The sequence below is a fragment of the Schistocerca cancellata genome, chromosome 6 (genome assembly GCF_023864275.1).
Source record: "Schistocerca cancellata isolate TAMUIC-IGC-003103 chromosome 6, iqSchCanc2.1, whole genome shotgun sequence".
Taxonomy (NCBI): domain Eukaryota; kingdom Metazoa; phylum Arthropoda; class Insecta; order Orthoptera; family Acrididae; genus Schistocerca; species Schistocerca cancellata.
In genome coordinates, this window is record NC_064631.1 from 12,486,116 (window position 1) to 12,513,222 (window position 27,107).

The following is a 27,107-nucleotide window of genomic DNA, read 5'->3' on the forward strand; positions in this document are numbered from 1 at the left end:
CAGACTCCAAGTGAATAATTTTTCCTTTATTCTTGGCTGTGGTGATCACTGTGAAAAAAAAAAAAAAACAACGTTGGTTGTCAATTCGATGAAATGTTCAGATCACTTTATACTTGTAATGTGACGCCAAGTTAACGAATTTGATTTACCTACTCACGGGTGGTGGTCCCACATGAGAGTATCGACTGCCGTCACCTTGCTCGTTCGGAACTTCGGTCCTCACCACCCTTAAAAGCAGAGAGAGTTGGCAACAGCTGATGTACCTCGCTATCCGTCCCATACAAGGTTCCTCTGTGCTGCAGTATTTAATCTAACAATATCAGTTTAGTAATATAGTCATGGGACAGCTAGCGCATTTGAATAAAGTCTTTAATCGATCTGTATAAGGCCAGAAAAAAACCAATAACATAACCATAGACAAGTCCCCCGCTGATGCTGTTGCACTGACCGAATGTCATATCATGTAACTCATGAGTCTTGTACTTAGATGTGCTGAAATTAGTTTGTTAATTTTACATTCTTGTTATTTTTATTTCTTTCAGCCGTCCCATAAGGACGAACCAGCAGCATAAGTTCTTCACATCTAGTTTATCAAGGAAACCACTTGTATTAGACTTGTAACCAAGAATGACTCTCCTTAAATTACAACCAAATCGTCATCTTTTTGGTGTAATATAGTGTGTCTTACAATGTTTTGACGATTTCAAATGTCAATAACAAGCGCTACAATAAGATACACCGTCGGCGACGCCGTCAGTTAGTAGTGTAAAATGTTGTCCCATATACAGGTGAATAACCATGCCATACTGGTAGAAGGAAATCGTGACCTCGCTACGACTAATCTGTCGTGCGCGTCGAACGTGCCTTTTGTAAGCGTGTCAAAATTCGGCTGCGATTTACAATTCCTGATCGCTATACAATATTTAATTCGGTAAGAAACTTCCGTGCGGCTACCAGCGCATCGAATCGGAAGTCAAACGGCCGTCGGAAAACCTTCCGAACTCCCGAGAACATCGAACGTGTGCGTAGCTGTTTACAAGTAAGCCCTTGACGTTCGTTATGATAACGTGACGAAACATGCAACAGATGAAATTTCCAGGAGTCGTGCAACAGTTACGAAGGATGAGTTCAAAAACTGTCTGGAACGCCTCGAGTGTTGTTCAACAGCGAAGGGTCGTCATTTCTCCGATGTATTAACTCATAAGTAAACCTTATGTAAAACATTCAGTTGTGTTTCGCCATTATTTCGTGTGTAATTCAAATTTGAAATCGTCAAAACAATGTGAAACACCATGTAGATTAATTGATTATTTTCATAAACGAGAAATATTTTCTTGTGGAGTGTGATAATCACTCAGATATCGAAATAGAGAAACGTATCTATAAGTAAAAGAAAAGAAGAGAGGGAAGCAAATATGGAATCAAACCAGCGATGCTCAACACAAAGTTCCAACATTTTCTGTTCATAATTATGTGGAGTACACGTTTCTTTAAGCTTAACCTGCAGTTCACTCCATAGCAAGTATATATACATATATACACTCCTGGAAATTGAAATAAGAACACCGTGAATTCATTGTTCCAGGAAGGGGAAACTTTATTGACACATTCCTGGGGTCAGATACATCACATGATCACACTGACAGAACCACGGGCACATAGACACAGGCAACAGAGCATGCACAATGTCGGCACTAGTACAGTGTATATCCACCTTTCGCAGCAATGCAGGCTGCTATTCTCCCATGGAGGCGATCGTAGAGATGCTGGATGTAGTCCTGTGGAACGGCTTCCCATGCCATTTCCACCTGGCGCCTCAGTTGGACCAGCGTTCGTGCTGGACGTGCAGACCGCGTGAGACGACGCTTCATCCAGTCCCAAACATGCTCAATGGGGGACAGATCCGGAGATCTTGCTGGCCAGGGTAGTTCTTCTAGAGCACGTTGGGTGGCACGGGATACATGCAACGTGCATTGTCCTGTTGGAACAGCAAGTTCCCTTGCCGGTCTAGGAATGGTAGAACGATGGGTTCGATGACGGTTTGGATGTACCGTGCACTATTCAGTGTCCCCTCGACGATCACCAGTGGTGTACGGCCAGTGTAGGAGATCGCTCCCCACACCATGATGCCGGGTGTTGGCCCTGTGTGCCTCGGTCGTATGCAGTCCTGATTGTGGCGCTCACCTGCGCGGCGCCAAACACGCATACGACCATCATTGGCACCAAGGCAGAAGCGACTCTCATCGCTGAAGACGACACGTCTCCATTCGTCCCTCCATTCACGCCTGTTGCGACACCACTGGAGGCGGGCTGCACGATGTTGGGGCGTGAGCGGAAGACGGCCTAACGGTGTGCGGGACCGTAGCCCAGCTTCATGGAGACGGTTGCGAATGGTCCTCGCCGATACCCCAGGAGCAACAGTGTCCCTAATTTGCTGGGAAGTGGCGGTGCGGTCCCCTACGGCACTGCGTAGGATCCTACGGTCTTGGCGTGCATCCGTGCGTCCCTGCGGTCCGGTCCCAGGTCGACGGGCACGTGCACCTTCCGCCGACCACTGGCGACAACATCGATGTACTGTGGAGACCTCACGCCCCAGGTGTTGAGCAATTCGGCGGTACGTCCACCCGGCCTCCCGCATGCCCACTATATGCCCTCGCTCAAAGTCCGTCAACTGCACATACGGTTCACGTCCACGCTGTCGCGGCATGCTACCAGTGTTAAAGACTACGATGGAGCTCCGTATGCCACGGCAAACTGGCTCACACTGACTGCGGCGGTGCACAAACGCTGCGCAGCTAGCGCCATTCGACGGCCAACACCGCGGTTCCTGGTGTGTCCGCTGTGCCGTGCGTGTGATCATTGCTTGTACAGTCCTCTCGCAGTGTCCGGAGCAAGTATGGTGGGTCTGACACACCGGTGTCAATGTGTTCTTTTTTCCATTTCCAGGAGTATATATATATATATATATATATATATATATATATATATATATATATATATATAGCTTGTTTGTATTGTTCTAGGATAGTAAAAGAACCGTTTCTTTTGAACTCGTGTTTCCTCATCACGATGTTACCATCATAGGCCTACAATGTCACACGAGTCACTCACTGCATTCACCGAAGTGCTTCGCAGACCTTCTCGACGCGATTCGTAATGCACAGTTTTTGTGTTGTTCTGTGAACCCTTTTTCACCCAGAAAGGTACGAGCACCTGCCTAATAGTCGGTTTGTCTGCCTTTTAGACGGATAACAGTGGCGACGGATCGTGGCAGGAAGCAATGAGGTATTCGCAGGTCGCTGGAGGGATTTGCCACCACATCTGCACACATAAGTCACCTAATTCCCGTAAATTCCGAGGCAGTGGGTGACGGGCTCTGATGGCACATTCAAAAGCATCCCTCATGTGTTCGATAGGGTACAGATCTGGCGAGTTGGGGGACCAGCACACCACATGGAACTTGCCACAGTCTTCCTCGAACCACTACATCATATTCCTGACCTTGTGACATGGCCCACCATCTTATTGATAATACCGTCATGGTGACTTTCTCGAGCTCCACTGGATCCATGGATACCCTCTTGAATGTTGCCAAGAGCATAATGGAGCTGCCGCCAGCTTTTCTCTGTCCCACCGTACAGATGTCAAGGAGCTGTTTCCCTCGAAGACGACAGATTCGCGCCCTGCCGACGCAACGCTCTGTCACTGAGCTAACGTTCAGTGGCGATCGTAATGTGCTCATTTCAGTCGCAGTTGCCTGTGTCGTGGTGTTAACATTGGCACATGCACGGGTCGTCGGCCAGCCTTAGCAGTGTTCGGTGCACTGTACGAGACTTGTACTCTGTCCGGCTTTAAAGTCTGATGATAGTTACGACACAGTTCGTCGCCTGTCCTGTTTTACTAGTCTGTCCAGGCTCTGACGTCCGCCATATGCAATGGGAGTGGTCACGGACCAGACGTATGGGCGTGGTTTCGACCTGGTTTCGGCACGTGTTGAAGACACCCTCCACAGCACTTCTCGAACGCCCGACAAGGCACGGAGTTCCCGAAATGCTCGTGCTGGGCCTCTGGGCCGTGGCAGTCTGCCCTCCTTCCCACTCAGAGCGGTCGCGCTCTTTCCCCACTCTGCACAGGACTGCACGCTCACTGATGCTACATGCACCCTGCATGTGCCCGTCTCGCAGTCATACCTCGCCAGGAGACGCTGCTATGGCCTGGACGGGTTTATATCCATAGTAGGTCATAATGTTCTGGCTGTTCAGTGTACCTACACGTCATATGTAAGGCGTAGTTAATTTTATGCCACATTCACGGACGTCTTCAGGTCCCTGACGTCGTCATTTACTGCTGAGTGCCTGAGTGAAATAACGTGGACCTTAGGGCGCTGGTTTCTCTTTCAGAGGAAGCAGGATTCACAACTGATGTCGCCATCCACATACATGCGTCCCATGTCCCACCATGTCCGACATCCGACACAGCCCTGGTCATACAGAGTGATGTCTCCAATCATCCTGTTTTGAAGCAAATATTTCAGAACATACAAAATGTGTATTGGCTCGTCCAGCTGTTTTACACACAAAATACAATGGAAGTCCATCATTACAATAACAAGACCCATTACAGAATGAAGGCTTTCACGGCAGATGTTATCATAACTTAACACTTCCGGGCTGAGATGCCGTGGTCCATACATAAGACTCTCCCCTGACGTTTCTCTTTCGACTGCGACAATCGGCGAACTGCAGTTCAGGGGAGAGCCTTATGTATGTACCAAGGCACCTCAGCCCAGAAGTGTTAAGTGATGATAACAAGAACTATTTTCTTGCATATATCGTTTCTGGACTACACTCCATCAGATCAGCGACTAATTCATCACCAATTTGTAGAAGTGGGGCTTGGTTACACCTTTATCACGATTATTCTACCGTTCTCGATCACACTAATATTAGTTTTGAGAGAAAATGCACAACCGTGAGCTGACTAACACGTTAATAAGGTCTTCCCTTCCCATATGACACTGTGGTAGATCGTACTGGCTGCTTAATTTCAGCTGCCCTCTTGTCTGCTTCAACTTCAGGCACGAGGTGCATGTCGTTAGTATTGGGGCAAGGGTCGTTCTGAGCCACTCTGCATTGTTGACAGATGTATCCAAGATGGCGGCGATGGCGTCATCCAAGGTGGCGGCGTGTAGACTTGGCGACAGTGCGTGAGGTCATCCAACATGGCGGCTGTGAAGTCATTCAAGATGGCGGATATTGGTGGGAAGATAGGTCAATTGGACAACCTCCACTAATCCAACCCGCCCCCCTCCCCAAGAAAAATGGCGGAAAGTTCTGATTACAATAGGATAATGCGTCTCACCATGGTTAGCTCTACTAACCTAAGAAAAATCGTGGGAATATAGGTCACTTGGGCTACCTCCACTAGCCTAAGTCATCTGACTGACACCTCTTCCTAGAAACTGGCGCCAAGTTTGAAGTTTGGCGGTAATGAAAGGTCAATTGTGGTTTCTCTACCAATCTAAGAAAATTGTGGGTAACAAAGCTCACCTCCACTAACCTAAGTCACCTGACCGTCACCTCATCCTAGGGATTGGTGGGAAAAGGACTCAGCCTGCACTGGGCTGGTGGAGAGAGGAAGGAGTGTTCTTCATTTATTTTGGGACATGGGTGGACACGTCTCATAAGTTCTTCTTACGATTGCTACCACCGTGTTCTAGAAAGAGAGACGTAATCGGTTAGATTTCAACAACAATGTCACAAGCGTTCATGGTTCTAAGGGTGCACACAAGTACCCATGTTAAAAGCTACACCTGCTTTATAAATGGAGGTACGACAGCATCTCTGAATGAGGTGGTTTTTCTGTCCCAACAAATACCGAGACAGTGATCGCTGGAACGTATATTATGAGAACAGCACTCCAGTTACAAGTAGCCCACGATGAAGCCTCGTTATAAAAATTGCTGAATTTTGAAAGTGATTCGGCTAAGGGACGTGGTATGTAAGCGGCGTTTGCGACTTCCTCACACCGCCCTATCTGGATATTTCTATAGTACTTGCAATGTATTCTGACTCGACACGATGTCAGAGGTTCTGCGATATATCCACTGAGCTACAGGCGATGACTGATTGAGGAGGAACACAAACAGTAGTAGCAGATGGTGTGCTGATTGAGGTCACAAGAAAATGTACCACTAGCTTTTCAGATCTGTAGTGTTACACTATCTGCTAGAAATGATCTCCATTATTTGGAATCAAGTCCTTCCATTTAACCACATAACGGCCGCGGATCACACCCACAAGTGAATCATATTTCTGGAACTCTCATATCTTGAAGTGAGTCACCTTTCTCGAACCTGTCTGCTACAGTAAAATTGCAACCTGGTTTTAGTCAGGTCCCTACGCATCTTGCAAGTTCTCCCATTTCGAAAGCTTTGCGCATGTCATCGTTGCAATTTTAGTAAGAACTGAGCAGAAGTCACAGAAAGCCATATCCACCACCTTCTGCAACCCACGTAGAAACAGAACGACCTGAGTTAGTGCAACAGGAGCGTGTTTTGACCATTCGGTAGAAATGTGGGCATTGTGGTGCGCCTCCAAACTGAATACATGTACTACAATCCGAAGGAGATACGCGTCCGTTCACATCTATCTCCCCAACATACTGTCATAGTTATTCTGTACCATCCAACGGAGAAAAATTACGAACTCTAAAAGCTCCACTAACTTCGGTTCATACAGACCTCACCTAGGTGCCATTGCTAGCGCGATGACGCATAGCTGCGATATGGGTCCGGCGCAGAGAGAGAGAGAGACAGAGGGAGAGAGAGAGAGAGAGAGAGAGCACACGAGTTGTTGGGACGTATTATGCCGCCTGGTCAATGTATTTGGGAAATGTGTTGGCAGCTGTGCCACATTTACAAGCAATTTTAGAACACGGAACAAGTGGTTATGTCATGATCGCAAGGATAGATCTGACATAAAAATCCATAGAATTGCGAAAAATGACGAGAGAATAGGTATAAATTGACCGAATATACACCGAAGTGCGGGGAAATTACAGAAATACATACGTATCTTCTGGTTCGCTTTGAACAGTTTGTACATGGGAACAAATGTGAGGCAACGAGAGGAATCCGAGAAAACGTCGACGACGAAACGAAGGGAATCAGGGATGCAGTCAATTTTTTTCCTGTCGAGGCAGCATTATACTGTATGTCTATCGAGGTAGCAGTGATACACGCGAGTTGACTACTGTATTTGATGCTTTTCAGGAGGACAGAGAACCACTCACCTCTAAACTTACTTGCATCTGTGTTAAAGGATAACAGAGAGTGGATGGGGTGATCGATTGAGATGGAGCCGTAACGAGGTACGATTTAATGGTTGACTGATGCATTCTAGAAGAGGGGGAGTTGCTGCAGGTCACTTTCTCCAGTGTTCTTTTCAGATGCGTCAGTAGCGTGACAGAGCCTGTGCTCGTATACAGCCACCTGCTCTGTATGTGGTTTAAAGCACTGTCTAATCGTGCGATCGTTAACGGTAAACCTGTCGGTCATCAGCGGCCTTCCATCTCATGTGTGATGAAACTTCCTCTAAACTAACCTTGATTTATGCAGTGTACTCCCTCCCTCCTGTCGCCTCTTGGGTGTAAAAAAGAGACTTCAGCGTCATAACTAAGCTAGCGATAGGTGCTTGTCAGGCGCTGCAATCCCAGTATACATATTTGCCTGACAGATGTGCTGTTTATAGAGTTAGTGACGGAATGACTTGTAATTTTCACATGTCGGACGCTGCAGCTAAGCATTTATCTGTTTCTTTCTAGGAGGTATCTCCTGATACTAACAAATCATTTTATGTAGGCCTGATGCAGGCATCATATAATTTCTGAACCGTGATCGGATGTGAACTGTGGACACTATACATCTCCGGAAAGCTATATTGTGCTCGTATCACACAGCGGCAATGTTTTACAGAAGTTATTTTATTGTTTTACGGTTTGATTATCGTAGAGAAACCATCAAAGAAAGATGTATGTCATGGACTTGAAATATATCTCTTACGTTGGAATATTAACAGCGCTACGTTCCATACGACAAATAGGTCGGAAACGCAGGCTATCCAACATTATAGCCCGTTATATGTGCAGAACGTTGTAGCCTTAAGAATGCGTGTGTTTAAATTCTCTTTTAGCAATACCTTCCAGGTACCGATCCAAGACTCTAGAACAATACTTTAGAGTTGATAGCTTTGTTGATTTGGTGAAAAAAGCGTCGAACTCCATCCGTCTCGAGCTCCATCGCACATAAAAATCATTCGTTTCTTGTTCTTCTTAACCGTCTGCTATTACATTACGACACTTTGAAACCTGTTGCTATTCATCCAAAACGAGTGTTAAGCTGCTCGACATGGGTGCATCTCGAGAAATCACTGTACTTGGATGGCTGAGGACGCGGAAAGCTCCATTCATTCACGAGACATGGTGTGTAGCGGTCTTATTCTGGACGGCTGCAGATTAATTCAGTAACGGTGCTGCAGGGCGAGTTGGTGAATGACAGTGTGAGGAGGGTATATCACACTCTAATTTTACCATAAGACAGCGAGAATGTTTTGTGACACAAATACGCAGAGAGATAGATCGTATATTAAGCACTATGCTCGAATGTTAAAAATATGTGGAGCACTGTCTGGTATACTTGTAACGTCCCCTTAGAAAAATTATACATGACTGTGCTTAAACTGACACACAATACTTTTAGCGCAACGCAATCTGACTTTCAATAATCCCTCCAAAATAATGGCCCTGACTTACATTAACCTATACCTTTCACAAATCACTTACCTCACAAAGATCTTCGTTACTCAAGCTACTGCAATACGGCGAGCGCCACTACTGCCAGCTAAATAAAAGATTCAAACTACTGAAAGCACTAACTACTGATAGGCATAGTTAGCAAATGAAAGATTTTAATAGAGAACAAACAATGTATTTACCTTAATAGTCATAATATATATAGCAGTTCATGACATCCATTCTTACAAATGTACTTTTCCTGTCCAAAACTCCGCCATCTCACTCCCCACATCCACCACTGCTGGCGGCTCACCTCAAACTGCGCAACGCTACGCGCTGTTAACATCCAGCTGCCCAACACTACAATAGCCAACAACAATACAAACCAGCCACAGACTGCACACAGCACAGCCAGTAATTTTCATACAGAGCACTATGTGGCGTTACCAATATAAAAACCTAAACAGTCTACTTACTTACTTTGATGATTTATGTTTTCGAGAATTAACAATGAATCGACATACTGTGCAGTCATCTATCCATATTCGCGAAGATACTCGCAAAGTGGAGAAGGGGCAGTTTAGCTATGATACTGAAATTGACAAACACGCTGTCACATCATTAGTCAGTGTTGAAATTACTGTAAAATTGTTCACACTATCAACTGTAATGCTTATTATTAGAGTTTATCGATGGTGTCTTTTCCATCCCATCTTTGCACTGGCCCTCTTGGTTACCACATAATGATCGTCTGATATCGCTTGTTTGAGTTGGGGAAAAATGTTTTGGTGGGTGGACAGCACCTTCTGGAGTGGATAGATTCCGTGGTTACGACAAATGCGTTTCAATGTAGTTTGGAAAGCTACATCCAACGCTGTAAATCTCTTCCAGTTTGCTATTGTTTTAACTCTCTTTTATTTTAATCATCCAGTGTTTGTGGCGTGTTATGGTAGCCACAGCACAATATGATTTACACCGGTGTGTCAGACCCACCATACTTGCTCCGGACACTGCGAGAGGGCTGTACAAGCAATGATCACACGCACGGCACAGCGGACACACCAGGAACCGCGGTGTTGGCCGTCGAATGGCGCTAGCTGCGCAGCATTTTGTGCACCGCCGCCGTCAGTGTCAGCCAGTTTGCCGTGGCATACTGAGCTCCATCGCAGTCTTTAACACTGGGAGCATGCCGCGACAGCGTGGACGTGAACCGTATGTGCAGTTGACGGACTTTGAGCGAGGGCGTATAGTGGGCATGCGGGAGGCCGGGTGGACGTACCGCCGAATTGCTCAACACGTGGGGCGTGAGGTCTACACAGTACATCGATGTTGTCGCCAGTGGTCGGCGGAAGGTGCACGTGCCCGTCGACCTGGGACCGGACCGCAGCGACGCATGGATGCACGCCAAGACCGTAGGATCCTACGCAGTGCCGTAGGGGACCGCACCGCCACTTCCCAGCAAATTAGGGACACTGTTGCTCCTGGGGTATCGGCGAGGACCATTCGCAACCGTCTCCATGAAGCTGGGCTACGGTCCCGCACACAGTTAGGCCGTCTTCCGCTCACGGCCCAACATCGTGCAGCCCGCCTCCAGTGGTGTCGCAACAGGCGTGAATGGAGGGACGAATGGAGACGTGTCGTCTTCAGCGATGAGAGTCGCTTCTGCCTTGGTGCCAATGATGGTCGTATGCGTGTTTGGCGCCGCGCAGGTGAGCGCCACAATCAGGACTGCATACGACCGAGGCACACAGGGCCAACACCAGGCATCATGGTGTGGGGAGCGATCTCCTACACTGGCCGTACACCACTGGTGATCGTCGAGGGGACACTGAATAGTGCACGGTACATCCAAACCGTCATCGAACCCATCGTTCTACCATTCCTAGACCGGCAAGGGAACTTGCTGTTCCAACAGGACAATGCACGTCCGCATGTATCCCGTGCCACCCAACGTGCTCTAGAAGGTGTAAGTCAGCTACCCTGGCCAGCAAGATCTCCGGATCTGTCCCCCATTGAGCATGTTTGGGACTGCATGAAGCGTCGTCTCACGCGGTCTGCACGTCCAGCACTAACGCTGGTCCAACTGAGGCGCCAGGTGGAAATGGCATGGCAAGCCGTTCCACAGGACTACATCCAGCATCTCTACGATCGTCTCCATGGGAGAATAGCAGCCTGCATTGCTGCGAAAGGTGGATATACACTGTACTAGTGCCGACATTGTGCATGCTCTGTTGCCTGTGTCTATGTGCATGTGGTTCTGCCAGTGTGATCATGTGATGTATCTGACCCCAGGAATGTGTCAATAAAGTTTCCCCTTCCTGGGACAATGAATTCACGGTGTTCTTATTTCAATTTCCAGGAGTGTATATTGGATGAAGTTAGTGGAGCTTTTATAGTTCGTAATTTTTCTCAGTTGGACGGTACAGAATAACGATGACAGCATGTTGTGGAGATAGATGTGAATGGACGCGGATCTATTTCAGATTGTAGTATCTATATCCAGACTGAAGGCACACCACAGCGCCCACATTTGCACCAAATGGTTAAAACACGCTCCTGTTGCACTAACTCAGGTCTTTCTGTTTCTAAACAGGTTGAAAAGGTGGCGGATATGTCTTTCTCTGACTTCTGCTCAGTTCTGACTTATACTGGAACGATCACATGAGCAAAGCTGTCGAAATGGTAGGATTTGCAAGATGCATAGGGAGCTGACTAAAACCAGATGTAATTTTACTGTAGCAGAAAGGTATGAGAAAGGTGACTCATTTCGAGATGTGAGAGTGCCAGGAATATGATTCACTTGTGGGTGTGAGCTGACGCAGGTATGTTGTTGAATGGAAAGACTTGATTCCAAATAATGGACATTATTTCTAGCAGATAGTGTAACACTAGAGATCTGAAAAGCTAGTGTACATTTTCTTATGACCTCAATCAGCGTATCATCTACTACTACTGTTTGTGTTCCTTTTCAATCAGTCATCGCCTATAGCTCAGTGGATATATCGCAGAACCTCTGATATAGCATCAAGTCACAATAAATTACAAGTACTATAGAAATATCAAGCAGGGGCGGTGTGAGGGAGTTGCAAGTACTGCTTACACTCCACGTCCCTTAGCCAAATCACTTTCAAAATTCAATAATTTTACAATTAGGTTGCATCGTGGGCTACTTGTAACTGGAGTGCTGGTCTGATAATATTCACTGCAGTGATCACAGTCTCGGTATTTGTCCGGATAGAAAAACCACCTCATTCAGAGGTTACATCATACCTCTATTTATAAAGCCAGTGTAGCTTTTAACACGGATACTTGTGGGCACATGTAGAATCATGACCACTTGTGACAGTAACATGCAGTACTTGTGAGGATCGTGTTTTTTTAACATCTGGCTGATTACGTCTCTCTTTCTAGGACACGATGGTAGCACTCACAAGAAAAACTTATGAGACATGTCCACCCACAATTGATTTTCTCTCAGTATTATTTCTTGCAACAACGATCAGTTATTGATGAAGTATTATTCTTAGTGGTAGCGGATACAGGGTATGTTCGCATTTGAGCATCAGGCTTATAAAGTATATGTTTGTGTTCCAACCTGTGCAAAGGAAATGACTATGTTCATTTGTAACGAAAGTATGTATTTGATGTGGAGTACTGTGATAGCATGGGAAGAGTATGTCAGTTCATAAGAATGGTACTGATATTTCTATTTACAGAGCCACAGCCATCAATAGATTGTATATATATATATATATATATATATATATATATATATATATATATATATATGTGTGTGTGTGTGTGTGTGTGTGTGTGTGTGTGTGTGTGTGAACAATTTCTTAGGATAAATATTCTACCTTTGTGAGCTCGGATTGCAGCGTTGGTGACCTGTGCGGTGTTGATTCACATTTCCCATTAACAGTAGAAGCTGTCAGACTGGAGATGCCTGTTAAAGTGTAGGAATGTAGGTGAATTAACTATGTTGTCTCTAGATGACAGAATAGCGAACTAATACTTAGTATGTGTTGGATAGCTTTAGTGATTGTGTGGAAATTTGAGAAGACTGAATATGGAGGTGCGTTTGCAATGTATTTTTATTCCCTCCCATGTCATTTGTTCGGTTGACTGCTTCTGCACATTTAGCGCCTTTCTTTAGTTGAGAGAAGTTCGATTGTGGTATGTCCATCTAGTGTGTGGAAGACATGTTTGCAGGTTCTCTAGACATGACAAACACATTAGTTGACCTTGTAAATTAGGTCCGCCCTGGTAGCTGAGTGGTCAGCGTGACATACTGTCAATCCTAAGGGCCCGGGTTCGATTCCCGGCTGGGTCGGAGATTTTCTCCGCTCAGGGACTGGGTGTTGTGTTGTCCTAATCATCATCATTTCATCCCCATCGACGCGCAGGTCGCCGAAGTGGCGTCAAATCGAAAGACCTGCACCAGGCGAACGGTCTACCCGACGGGAGGCCCTAGCCACACAACATTTCCATTACCTTGTAAATTATAGTTATGATTTGGAATCTACTGCATAACCGACGTCGGTATTCAAGAGTGGAAATAACAGATTTAATTGTTTCAAGTGGCCAAGTAAATGTCTTCACAGACATGAGAAGTTTCTGGTTAGTCAGTGATTTACAGCATGTCCCACCTAGCTAAAGTTTCGGGTTTGTGGAGAAATAACTTACAGTGTATATCTTGGGAAGTATGTTGCGCTAGCGATCAGTAGGATGCTGCCTAGTGCTTGATATCAAGAAGTACCATGAAAATGGAATAATATTGTGGCAAACCATGCGAAAATGCGTGTGTTCTTATAATCCCTGAGTCTGGAGATGTGTGTAGAAAAGCGAGCAAGCAAGGAAGGAAGTTCAGAGCAGAAAGAGTAACGTGTTTGTGCCGAGGGAAACCGACTGAGTTTGTAGAACATTGCTGAGAGTGAGTTCAGTCCGCTGAGCGTGCTCTGGTCGCACATTGGGGGTGCGTGACTTGTGATCATTGGCTGAGGGATAATATCTAGTGCTGTAAGGAGTGTATATGGTACTGTTTGTCTTCATGGTAAACGTACTCTTGATGTAAAAGGGATGATTTTGTTTAATGCAGGATATGAATTGTGCGTTTACTACATGCACATGGTACACAGTGTTATATTGCTGGGTTGGAGATCGGTTTCGCATACTAATACTCAAGCTCCTGTCCTCGATGGGAGAGCAGTGTGATAGAGTCGGAATCTTTCTGTATTTGACGTTATGTTGCGTACGCGGTGATATAATGATGGATCACAGGTCGGTTTCAGGTTCTAATATTCAAGCTCCTGTCCTCAGTGGGAGAGCTGTGTAAATGAGTAAGAGTCTTTCCATATTTGACGATATGTATGGTGGTTTGTAAGATTTAACTGTCAGTGGAATATGGCGATCTGTGTGAAATAACCACTGAAAGTCTTGTCTGCAGAAGGAATAAAAGGCAGACGGTGCTTCAGTACCTGCAGCATCAGTAATTCGGTGGGTAAATTCGATGAGAAAAGATCATAATGCTCAATTCATTCACATCCTTTGTGCTGGGATATAGGAGCCTCTATATATCAGAGAGGGCGTTTGTGTGTGTTGAAAGCAGGGTACCATGTTAGATCCACGAGGAATAATGCAATCGACGTTATTCTTCTCTATTTTCGTAAACAGATTCTGTTAGGGCAAGAATTTCAGTGCATACAAGGTGAGACATCAGGATAGCGAGCGTTAAACATTTCTACAACAGTATACGTTTTCCGCGAGGTCAACTCAGTTTTTGTTTTTTACATAGTTATGTGACATCAGTGTTAGATTGAGAACCTTGTCAGATAGGTTTGCGATTGTTCGTAGCTACAAGTGCGCACTTCGCAGTGTTGCGTCAGTCGTGCTGGGCAGTTAAGCATGGTTAGACGCGTCTCTCATGTCGTGCTAGGAACAATGCTCCCTGTGCTACTCTGTCATCAATGGTAAAGACACATGCTGCCCAGGGGCATTTTGCGTATCAGACCAGAATGAGCATGCGTTGGAGTTCTGTAACATCAGTATAACACTGACTGTATACTCGAAAATAGAAACAACTTTCACCTACAGTGACGTGAGAGCCATAGGTCATGCTGGCTTGTGACTGGCGGTGGCTCACGACAGTGTCGGCTCGCGCACCCTGGGGCGTGTGTGCTCCTGTCCAGTCGCGTCAGCAATGGTGCCTTGGTGAACACATATTTCGAGAGGAATTTCTCAGGTCCCAAGTATTATAGGGATGTCGCTGCTTCATGCTTGATGGCATCTGTGCATGGTTTGACAGATGATAGACACCTCACTTTGCAGGGCTGCCTGTAGCCTCCTGTGCGGTCTAGTGGACAGGTGGTGGTGGACAGTGTCTGCATACGTTGTTTGTGTGTCTGTTGCATTAATTTGTGAGCAGGTCTGTAGGTTGCGCTATGCATTCTTTTGACATTTTACAAGTATTGGGCATGTCCACACGTCAGTGTACTGCATTATTTAGGAGGAGTCTGCATGTCTGTACTGAAATTATTTGGGTAAAATATGAGTTGTTTGCGTGTCTGCAGAGCATTATTTAGGAGTATTTTACAGGTCTGTAGGCTGTGTGGTGTACCCCGAGCATCTGTTTTGAATCAGTGTCATAAATATACTCCATCGCCAAATAAATTGTTCCAAAACGAATAGAGTACACCCCTTCCTTACTCTGCCCAGCAGTCCAGCACAGGCTGAGTCTCTTTCGCGCCATTTTCCCCCTCCAGACCACCATCTGGATTATGTCATAGGAGGGATGACCTCTGGTGGCACTATTGTGTACTAGGTTAGTTGGACTCTAGATCTTGTGGTGGAGAGACTGCCTGCAAAATAAAGACTCATGTTCAGCACAGGCAGAGTCGCTTTTCCCACTATTTCCCCCCACCATCTTGGATTACATCATGAAATGGACAGCAGCGCACTCTGGTGGTTGTACTGTGTACTATGTCCAGACCTCGTGGTGAAAATACTGTTTGCCGCCATCTTAGATAACGGTAATTGCATAATCAGCTGATGCCATGCCTGTCATTTTGGATTACGTCCTGGAGTGGGCGACAGTGCCCTCTGGTGGTGGTACTCTGCAGTAGTCAGTTGGAGTGCGGACCTCCTGGAGAACACACTGGATGGTGGTGCTGCCTGTAATTGTTTAAATAAAGACTGGTGGTTGATTTCGACAGTTGACAATTAGCAGGCAATTTTGCAGTCTTTTTGATGGATTATTGTTTTGACTATTTACAAGTTGTTTTGCTCTCTGGACGTAAATGAATTGCATTATTTACGAGTGGTTTGCGTGTCTGTAGGCTGTGCAATGCGTTATTTTGACAGTTTACAACAAGCAGGCAAGTGTGTAGTGCATTATACATCAGTCATTTAGGAGTAGTTTGCAGGTTTGTATGCTGTGTGGCATGTCAGAGCATGTTTTCTGTATCACTGTGATAAATATACTCCATCCCTAAATAAATTGTTCCAAAATAAATATAGTACACTCCTTCCTCTCTCCAGCAGCCCAGTGCAGGCTGAGTCCTTTTCCCCGCAATCCCTAGGAAGAGGTGGTGGTCGGCTGACTTAGATTAGTCCAAATGCCCTTTCTTTCCTGTCATTTTTATAGGTTAGTAGAGATAGTCCAGTTGACCTTTCTTTACCACCAAAATCAAACTTGGCGCCAGTGTCTTGGAAGAGGTGGTGGTCAGATGACTTAGGTTAGTGCAGGCAGCCCAATTGACCTATCTTCCCGCCAAAATACGCCAAAATCTTAAATGACGTCAACGTCGCTTTCTTGGATGACATCATGCACTGTTGCCAAGTCTACATGCTGCCATCTTGGATGACGTCATCGCCGCCATCTTGGATACATCTGCCACCAATGCAGAGTGCGTGAGAAACCCCTTGCCCCAATACTGTCACTTAATGCCACGGATTAGTACATTTGTTTCTTCTCCTTCTATAGATAATAGTCATGTACAATCACTAAACATGCAGTATGGTAATTGTCATATGTCACCATCATTATCATCTTACATTCAAAGATTAGGCTGCTGCCTTTTCGAACTCACACACAAAAACATTGTCATCTTTTTTGAGGTCTTTAAACATGTCTTTTCTCATTCGGCTTTTAGTTCAGACTCTTGTGGGGAATTCTGTGACCATGAGGTATTGTATCCCTTATTCACAGTACTTCTGATTTTTTCATTCATGTTGAAAATATTTAATTCTGCTCTGTGCAGCTGTTCGTTCTTCTTTGGTAGCTCATCTCTGCTTTCTGAACGTTATTTGATTAACCTTTATTGTGTTAATCTAGTTTTCACTTCCATAGGATAACCCTGGAACCATCATCATTTTATTTAGTTGCATGATGGTCCCTCTCTGTGCTTTATGGCCCGATGTTCGGCTGATGATATCACAAACACTTCAAATCTTTGTATTTTATTTTCAATATCACAGTTAAGATCAAAACTTATTGCACAGTCTACACAAGAGATTTGTTCTAAAACTGAATTATCCAAAACAATTTTTGATACGACTGAATATTTTCCTCGCAATGTCATTATTTTCGTTTTATAACAAGAAATTTTAAAATTGAATGTCTTGATTATTTCGTGCAGCTGGTGTACTTATCTTTGAAGGACATCTTTATTGTTTTGAAGAATAGGGATATTATCTGAAAAGACAAGCACATTTAGGTATTTCTCGTTCGTTACCTTAATTCCTTTGTTCACTTTACATTTCCCATTACCAAAAGTGAGTTACCTTAATATTAATTATTCTAATTTTTTCTTATCTGTGTTTATAACAATGAGAAGACTACCTGTACAAGGTGATAAGGATATCCACATTCAGGCATAGTCTTCCAGAGCCTACAACGACTCATAGATTCAAAAGCCTTCTTAGTGTTGATAAAGGCCACATGTCTTTCTATATTAAATTATGTGCGTTCTTCTACAATTTTCTTGATTAAAAACACATTGTCAGCACATGAACGCGCTGATCTAAGTCTCGTTCCTTCCTAAGCAATAATAGCATTAATAATAACATCACTGATATTCTTCATGCAACTGCTGCTTAAATTAGACTATAGTTGTAGCCAGTGTTTGGAACACTGATGCCACGATGGTTTTCACAGTCATTTGCGTTTCCCTTTCTCGAAAAGAGAGAATACTTCTGCTGTATACCAGTTCCTCCAACAATCATTTACTAATTGTAAATGTCTTTTATGTTGTATTATATAGTTGTATGTGACAGGATAGAACTACGCGCCAGATCACGACACAGAGAACGATTCTGTCATTTTTCGGGCAATGCGGTGACTTAACGGCACCACGGCACACCTGCCAGACCGATCCCATCGGCACTCTGGTTGAAATGTGCATCTCACTGGACGTTACAGTGCAAAAGCGGATCATGTCTCTAACCCTCGCGATTCCGACGCAAATATGTTCTTGTCTTGGAGTCAAGCACATCTTGAACTGAAGGGTAACAGAGCCATGTTAACACATAATATGCAGGAGATACGAATGCTATATAGTACGTAATCCTGCAATAGGATGAACGTTGCCAGTAGACTTTCTAAATACCACTAACTTCACGCAGTTCTGAGTTTCCATCTACGAAAAGAAATTGCTAAAAGATGGATGATTTCGGAGGACACAGTAAGCAGCTCGTGGGAGACCGGTTAACTGCGACTGGACCTCTGCTAGCCGAGAAGTCCCACTTTCATTTCGCGTTTCACTGCTGGACGTACAGGTAGACATGTACTACGTTAACAGTGATGCGCAGACTACGCATGGATTAAGCGTGGTTTGCTCGTTGTTGTCGTTGCCTTTGCCGAAACAACACAGCTGTAATTCGCTGCAGAGTCATCTCTCTGGTTCCCACGGAGTTAACGCACAAGTTTTTCAACAGTTCAGTTCGACATGAATAATGGAATGAACCGCACCAACAATAGCAGTGTTTTCAGCACTGCGTTGACTCGCTATCAGCAGTATGTTAATCGCATGCGGATGGAGTTTGTAACGGAGCCTCTCGTTCTCAGCGCTGCGAGTGACTCCCACATACACGACTTCCTTCAGCTTGTACAAACTTCAGCCTTCGGTGTCAGCGTTTCGGCGTAAATTTCAGAGTTTTTCTGGGAGTTGTACACCTACATGATGTTCTCTAAAACTGTAGAACTTTGAAAATGATCTGTCAGCAGGATTATGTAGTAAGAGAGACAATGAACATTGAAACTCAAAAAAACCAAGTGTCTGCAGGACATCTGACATAAGCTGCTTCAATGTTTTGTTATCATCGCTTTTTACTTAGCGACGTAATATAAAAAACTTGCATTCCCGCTACGTGTCTGATTCATTAAGTCATAACTCTATCTTTCGATAATGATTCCAGGCTTAAGTGGCCATGTCAGTCTATACGAGATAAAAATAAACAAAATGAGACGATTATCATTTGGGAAAATCCTAAAATTAGGTCACATACGTCGAATGAATACTTTTTTACTTCGGAACTCGCTACAGAGGAGATACCACATACGGACGTCGATAAGCGTATGTTATGTAAACTTTGCTTTCTGTATTATGGCATACCTGTAGAATAAGGTACTGTATATGCAAGTTACTTTTCTTACAGACAGGTTATTGAGTAACACACGTAGCTGAGTCCTGAAAGGATAGTGTCGCGATACCACCAGAAGCCGTTGCGATGTTCATCCCACTCTACTTAAGTTGTGCAACTGAAGTCACTTGGTTACATGGATCCTTAGTGTTTGATGATATACTTCGAAAGACTCTATTGTGACAACTATTTTACCAGGCCGTTTTGTCCTGAGCTGTATGGGTGTAGTCCGGATTAAGTTATAAGACGTCCGTTTGCATCCTGAACGTCTCTTTACACTGAACTGCAAACGCTCTATACAGGGGGAATGTTAATAAAACCGACAAGTTGCAGGGGCGGATTTCACACTGGAATGGAGGAAAAAGATCCTATGAACGTGTGTCCGGAAATGCTCCGTTGCCACGGTTGATGGCTGAATGAGAGCTCCTCTGACCACCAGGTGCCGTGTGTTGCTTACGTGCTGCCGGCTGTGTGTTTGACGCAGCGTACTGTAGGCAGCAGAATGGTCCTCACAGATAGCATACCACACAACATTTCAAACTCTTTTTGGGGGTTCGTGTGATCATGGGTCCTTTCATACAGACGCACGTGCTGGGAGGCAGCCGACAGACATCAGATCAGGGGGATCGGGTTCTACAGGATACTGAAACAAACCTAGTACAAGCTCTAGGCAAGTTACCCACCAACATGGTGTAAGGCAAAGTACAATCATCAATCGTATGTAGCTTGCATGACAACCACTACTATCCCTTTCACCTGCAACACGCAAACAACACACGGCACATGTCCAGAGGAAGTGCCAGCGCCGTCTACTGCGGCAACGATGCATTTCCGGACACATGCTCATGGACCTTTTTTCCTCCAGTCAGTAATCTGTCCGTGTAGTTTGTTAGTTTTATTAATGTTCACCTTCTTCTGTATCTTAGCGCTCACATTCTGCAAACAATATTGTTTGCGTGAATCAAAAATGGCTCTGAGCACTATGGGACTAAACATCTGTGGTCATCAGTCCCCTAGGACTTAGAACTACTTAAACATAACTAACCTAAGGACATCACACACATCCATGCCCGAGGCAGGATTCGAACCTGCGACCGTAGCGGTCATTCGGTTCCAGACTGAAGCGCCTAGAACCGCACGGCCACACCGGCCGGCTTGCCTAATCGTTAATGCGTATGACTTGTATACTCAACGGGTTGGATATACTAGCAGAAAATAAGGCAAAACATTTTTGCGTTATCGGCCGCTATCCGGTCGGCGGCACTTTCAAACATGCGGGCAACCACTCACACCGCCATCTTTCCTACAGCCGCCAACGCGGCACGAGGGCGCCAATGAGAGGCAAATACATCCTCTGCGGAGATCCAGTGGCGAATGTGCTGAAGTTAGAACGTTCATGCACTGAGCCCATGTAAGTCTCGATACGACCACTCGATTTGAGTCGACCATCATACGGCCACCTACACCAGTACCTACTTAGTTGTGATACCTACTGCAGGCTACCTCTAACTTCCACCATCGGAGGGTGGTATGGGTCTTCAAGTGCCACCGAAACACCTTCAACGTGCACTCCAATTAAATCATTGGAATGACGTCGTTGTAGGATAGAACAAATTTGCCTTTGCACCAAGATAGTAAGAAAGAGATCCACCGGTGACGCTGTACATCAACCCACCACGACAAAAGGAAAAGAAATGCTGAGCCCATTCTGTGTGTTTGCCAGTTGAATAACATTTACAGACTTTCATAGCGGTCAGGGCTTCTGAATAGGCATGGTATTGAAGAGTGACAGTTTTATAAATCTTTCGTATCTGTATATACAGGGTGATTCAAAAAGAATACCACAACTTTAGGAATTTAAAACTCTGCAACGACGAAAGGCAGAGCTAAGCACTATCTGTCGGCGAATTAAGGGAGCTATAAAGTTTCATTTAGTTGTACATTTGTTCGCTTGAGGCGCTGTTGACTAGGCGTCAGTGTCAGTTGATGCTAAGATGGCGACCGCTCAACAGAAAGCTTTTTGTGTTATTGAGTACGGCAGAAGTGAATCGACGACAGTTGTTCAGCGTGCATTTCGAACGAAGTATGGTGTTAAACCTCCTGATAGGTAGTGTATTAAACGTTGGTATAAACAGTTTACAGAGAATGGGTGTTTGTGCAAAGGGAAAAGTTCTGGACGGCCGAGAACGAGTGATGAAAATGTAGGACGCATCCAGCAAGCATTTGTTCGCAGCCCAGGAAAATCGACTAGCAGAGCTAGCAGAGAGCTGCAAAGTCCACAATCAACTGTATGGAGAGTCCTACGAAAAAGGTTAGTTATGAAACCTGATCTACCCGAGGCGATGGATCGGCCGCCAGGCAGCCCGTGACAGAGCACTTCATCACTGGCCTCCAAGAAGCCCTGATCTTACCCCCTGCAATTTTTTCTTATGGGGGTATGTTAAGGATATGGTGTTTCGGCCACCTCTGCCACCCACCATTGATGATTTGAAACGAGAAATAACAGCAGCTATCCAAACTGTTACGCCTGATATGCTACAGAGAGTGTGGAACGAGTTGGAGTATCGGGTTGATATTGCTCGAGTGTCTGGAGGGGGCCATATTGAACATCTCTGAACTTGTTTTTGAGTGAAAAAAAACCTTTTTAAATACTCTTTGTAATGATGTGTAACAGAAGGTTATATTATGTTTCTGTCATTAAATACACATTTTTAAAGTTGTGTTATTCTTTTTGAATCACCCTGTACTTCTACATTCAGATCTACTATTAGCAACTGAAGCTGCAAAAACAACAACAAAGTTATGTGTTATTTTTACTGTTTGACATTAGATGTAGAATAAATTAATATCTGAATTCTCTGTTAATGAACGCCATCTGTTCCTCAATCCCATATCTACTAAAGAAACACACAGCATGCACAGAAAGCCATAACAGACTGGCGACGTAGAAAAGGAGGGGGAACACGGAGGTTTCTACACGAGAACAGTACAATTTTCTTCTTTCTATAGAATCCATTTTTGTGTATGTGCATACACTGAATTGAAATACGTAAGACGAGATATTTAAGAGAACATATTTAAGTAATCTTGGCAAACCAGAGAGACCTACATCTAAGTGCTGAGCAGCGTCTGATATATGTTGTTGAGTTTCAGAGTCAACAAGTAACAGATTTGATGCCAGCAGTTTCTTGCCTCGTACAGTCACAACCAGTCCAGCAGCAAAAGGCGCCACAAGCCGAAGAAGGAATTCAGCTGCTGCCTCGACCCTTCCGACAGTTCGGTGAGACGAGGGAAACATGGAAGAAACACGTAACACAGCTGCAACGACATTTCGACCCCCACAAAAGCACAGGCGAATCACATCGTGCACTTTTCTTTTCATATCTAGGAGTGTACACCTTCCACCTGCTAGTGGAATTGCCGGCCGGTGTGGCCGAGCGGTTCTGGGCGCTTCAGTCTGGAACCGCGCGACTGCTAAGGTCGCAGGTTCGAATCCTGCCTCGGGCATGGATGTTTGTGATGTCCTTAGGTTAGTTAGGTTTAAGTAGTTCTAAGTCCTAGGGGACTGATGACCTCAGATGTTAAGTCCCACAGTGATCAGAGCCATTTGAACCATTTAGGGCGTGACGAGAGACTGCAAGTTCAATTGTAACCGTGATCCAAATTATCAGGATGAAATGCGTCTCGATGTTATTATTCGCAGCATATCGGATCAGAGATTGAGGGCCAAAATTCTGAAGCATCACAACCCTACGGCCAGTGAAGTGCTTCAAGTTATCGATGAGCGCAAAAACAAAAATTCAGCCGAGCGAGATTTCTGTCTACCAGTTAAATCGCTTCAGCTGAGACACACAACGCATGCCCCAGCCACAATCCCGACGCCAGAAATCGCAGGTCAGCAGTGTGTAAACGTGGCCCGACATTCAATTACATACAGCATTACCAGCGCCGGTGCCAGCCCAACGCTATTTACACTGCCCCAACCCTTCGGAAAGCAAAGTCACGAGTGAAATGCCACCTTATCCATTAACGAAAGAACTGCATCTTCAGACAGGCTCACACGCTCGTTTCATGCGAATATCATCCACTTCATAAAGGCTCTCCTAATCTCGAAATTCACGAAAGCGCTCTATTGTGCAGGGGGAAACAGAGAACAGCTATTCACAACACGGAATGGACAATTTGAAACGTCCCCTTAGGAAAATTAGTGAATTACTGTGCTGGTAAACCCCTTACATTATTTGATTTTCAAACACCTGAGCAGAACTGAACGTACTCAGACATTTCTCTCTTTACTTTTTCTGATCATCACTAAACTGACACACAATATTTTTTAGCGCAACGCAATCTGACTTTCAATAATCCCTACAAAAGAATGGCCCTGACTAACAATAACCTATACCTTTCGTGAATCACTTATCTCACAAAAATCTTCGTTACTCGAACTGCAATACAGCGAGCGCTAATACTGCCAGATAAATAAAAGGTTCTAACTACTGAAGGCATTAACTGCTGATAGGCATAGTTAGCAAATGAAAGATTTTAATAGAGAACAAACAATGTATTTACCTTAATAGTGTTCAAAAGTCATAATATATGTATCTGTTCATGACATCCAGTCTTACAAATTTACTCTCTTTGATGGACACACGTCCAGATCATCCGCTCTCAAAACCCCGCCATCTCTCTCTCCACATCCACCACTGCTGGCGGCTCACCTCCAACTGCGCAACGCTACGCGCCGTTAACAGCCAACTGCCCAACACCACAATAGCAAATTCCAACAATGCAAACCAGCCTCAGCCTGCACACAACACAGTCAGTGAGTTTCATATAGAGCGCTACGTGACGTTACGAACATAAAAACCTAAACAGCAATTTATTCTTCTGATTCGCAAGCACTGAACTGTTTTCCTATTGATTCACCGCGGATCGCACAAGCCATAGAGCGTGACCAATGATCACAATTACTAAAAAGTTACATTCGCAAAGCTTGGCCGCACTCTGTGAAGTGCAATAGTAGGTGTTAAGTCTTCTACATAGAGGTTAAGCGGCTGGCGCGTGAGCATTGCACGTGACTTGGTTTAGATAAGCAAATACTAGGTGAGACGGCGGAATGTCGCGCTTACGTGGACAGTTAGACCGCTCTGTAGACGAATTTTTCACGTGTTTACATTATGACAGTCCGTGGCAACTCCTCGATATGGACTCTGCTGCCTCCTTTTGGCAAACGTGTTGGTTGATTATCATCGTTGCCTACAACAAATACCATTTTGTTATCTCAAAAGATTTGATGAATGCTCGCTCCAAGGCTTGTCACAAACAGTTGTTTCCAACAGTGGACCTCCTTTCTCATCCAAGGAATTTCCACAATGAAGCATTTATGGGAATCCGGCGGTGTTCTCGCGTCCGCTGGCAGAGCGCAGTATACTATTCGCGGCAGCGCGGGCTCGCATTGGCGCCACCAAAATCAGCTACAGCTCCGTGAATTCAGTGATCATGTCGTAGATGAACCTGTTTCAGATTTCTGCACTGCACGACATGCGGCCGCCGCAACGCAGCCTCCCACGCATGTCAGCTACAGGTTGCGTCGCTGAGAACCGAGCGTGTCGCCTTTCCCACAGACATCGACGCAGCCACCGTCGGCGCTCTCTTTCCGTGTCTGCCGCGTTTCCTATAGCCGCTACCGCGGCACACGGGCGCTGCCACGAACGATTAAGGCGCTGCCAATGATGCATTCCCTCCGGAGCTCCAGCGGCGGTTCTACACAAGTTCGTAAATTCATGCACTGAGCCCTTTCTGTGTGTCTGCCAATTGAACAACATTACAGGCTTTCATAGTGGCCACCACTCCACATAATCTGAATAGACGTTGCATTGAAGAGTGACAGATTTATAAATATTTTGTATCTGTATATATTTCTACATTCAGATCTACTGCTAGCAGCTGACGCTGCAAACACAGCAACGAAGTTATGTATTAGTTTTACTAATTTACATTACATGTAGAATAAATGTAATTGGTTAAAAACAATCTTGGTTGCGATTTTAGTTTTTTCATTTTTCAACGACGCGTTTCGCCTTATTTAGGCATCTTCAGGTTATCTACATAGAAAACATAGAACAAATGCATCTACTTGAGAATCGCGATCGCGTTGTGCGGACTTGGATAACGTATACGCATGTATAAACAGATCACCTATTGAAAGAGCAAATACCTTAATTTGGTACTTCTCAGAAGAATCCTTTAGTCAGTGTAGCCAAAGGGCATCGTCAAATACATCAGACACCCTTCGCTAAACTGAGTAAAAACTAGAAAAATAAAATAGTAAAATCATTACCTTTTCCAGAGGCGCCCAGGTCTGCATAACGCGTTCCCGTTCACAGGAGCGAGTAACAGAGTAAGATGGAGGCTCAGATAGTGAGCATAATGCACCACAGCGTCGTGTGCCGGTACTGAAGCCTAACACAGAATCACCTCAAGAGGTGGCGCTGCGACGCAGCAGTGATTAAAATGAGACATCGTAAACTGGATGTACATACCCACTAAAACTTTATAAATATAATGCACATAAAACATTGATAATATGGAATTACTAGGGGCACCACCAGTGCATATCTTAAAATTTTGACGAAGTAAAATATAAATGAAGGCGGTTAATTTAAAATGAGAAAACAAGGCGTATTATGGAATACACAGATGCAGTACATAAACAGACTTTTCGTATCATATACCAGTAGAACGACAACATTAAAAACACAGGACTGTAATTTCAGATTAAGAGGCCGCCCATATAACAATCAATACTACGTCATTCGGAGCTAAAACCTCTAGCAAGAAAACTTATTTTATAAAATACAAGTAAAATTATTACGCTTAAAAAATACACATCAACGTGAAAGACGGACGTTATACGGGCAAACTCCCCCCCCCCCCCTTTTTTTTATAGCTACATTGAAATGTATAAAATGCGTCATCATTTAAAGCGACAAACTCACAAGTATCCAATTTGTTGCCCCTATTAATTCCATCTTAGCAATGTTTTATGTGCATTACATTTATAAAGTTTTAATGGGTATGTATATCCAGTTTACTATCTCTCATTTTTATCACTGCTGCGTCGCAGCGCCACCTCTTGGGGTGATGCTGTATTAGGCTTCAGTACCGGCACACGACGCTGTGGCGCATTATGCTCACTACCTGAGCCCCCATCTTACTCTGTTACTCGCTCCTGTGAACGGGAACGCGTTATGCAGACCTGGGCGCCTCTGGAAAAGGTAATGATTTTACTATTTTATTTTTCTAGTTTTTACTCAGTTTAACGAAGGCGATGCTAGCCTGAAATATTTGACGATGCCCTTTGGCTACACTGACTAAAGGATTCTTCTGACAAATACCAAATGAAGGTTCAAAATGGCTCTGAGCACTATGGGACTTAACATCTGAGGTCATCAGTCCCCTGGAACTTATAACTACTTAAACCGAACTAACCTAAGGACATCACACACATCCATGCCCGAAGCAGGATTCGAACCTGCGACCCGAGCGGTCGCGCAGTTCCGGACTGTAGCGCCTAGAACCGCTCGGCCACAACGGCCGGCACCAAATTAAGGTATTTGCTCTTTCAATAGGTGATCTGTTTATACATGCTTATACGTTATCCAAGTCTGCACAAC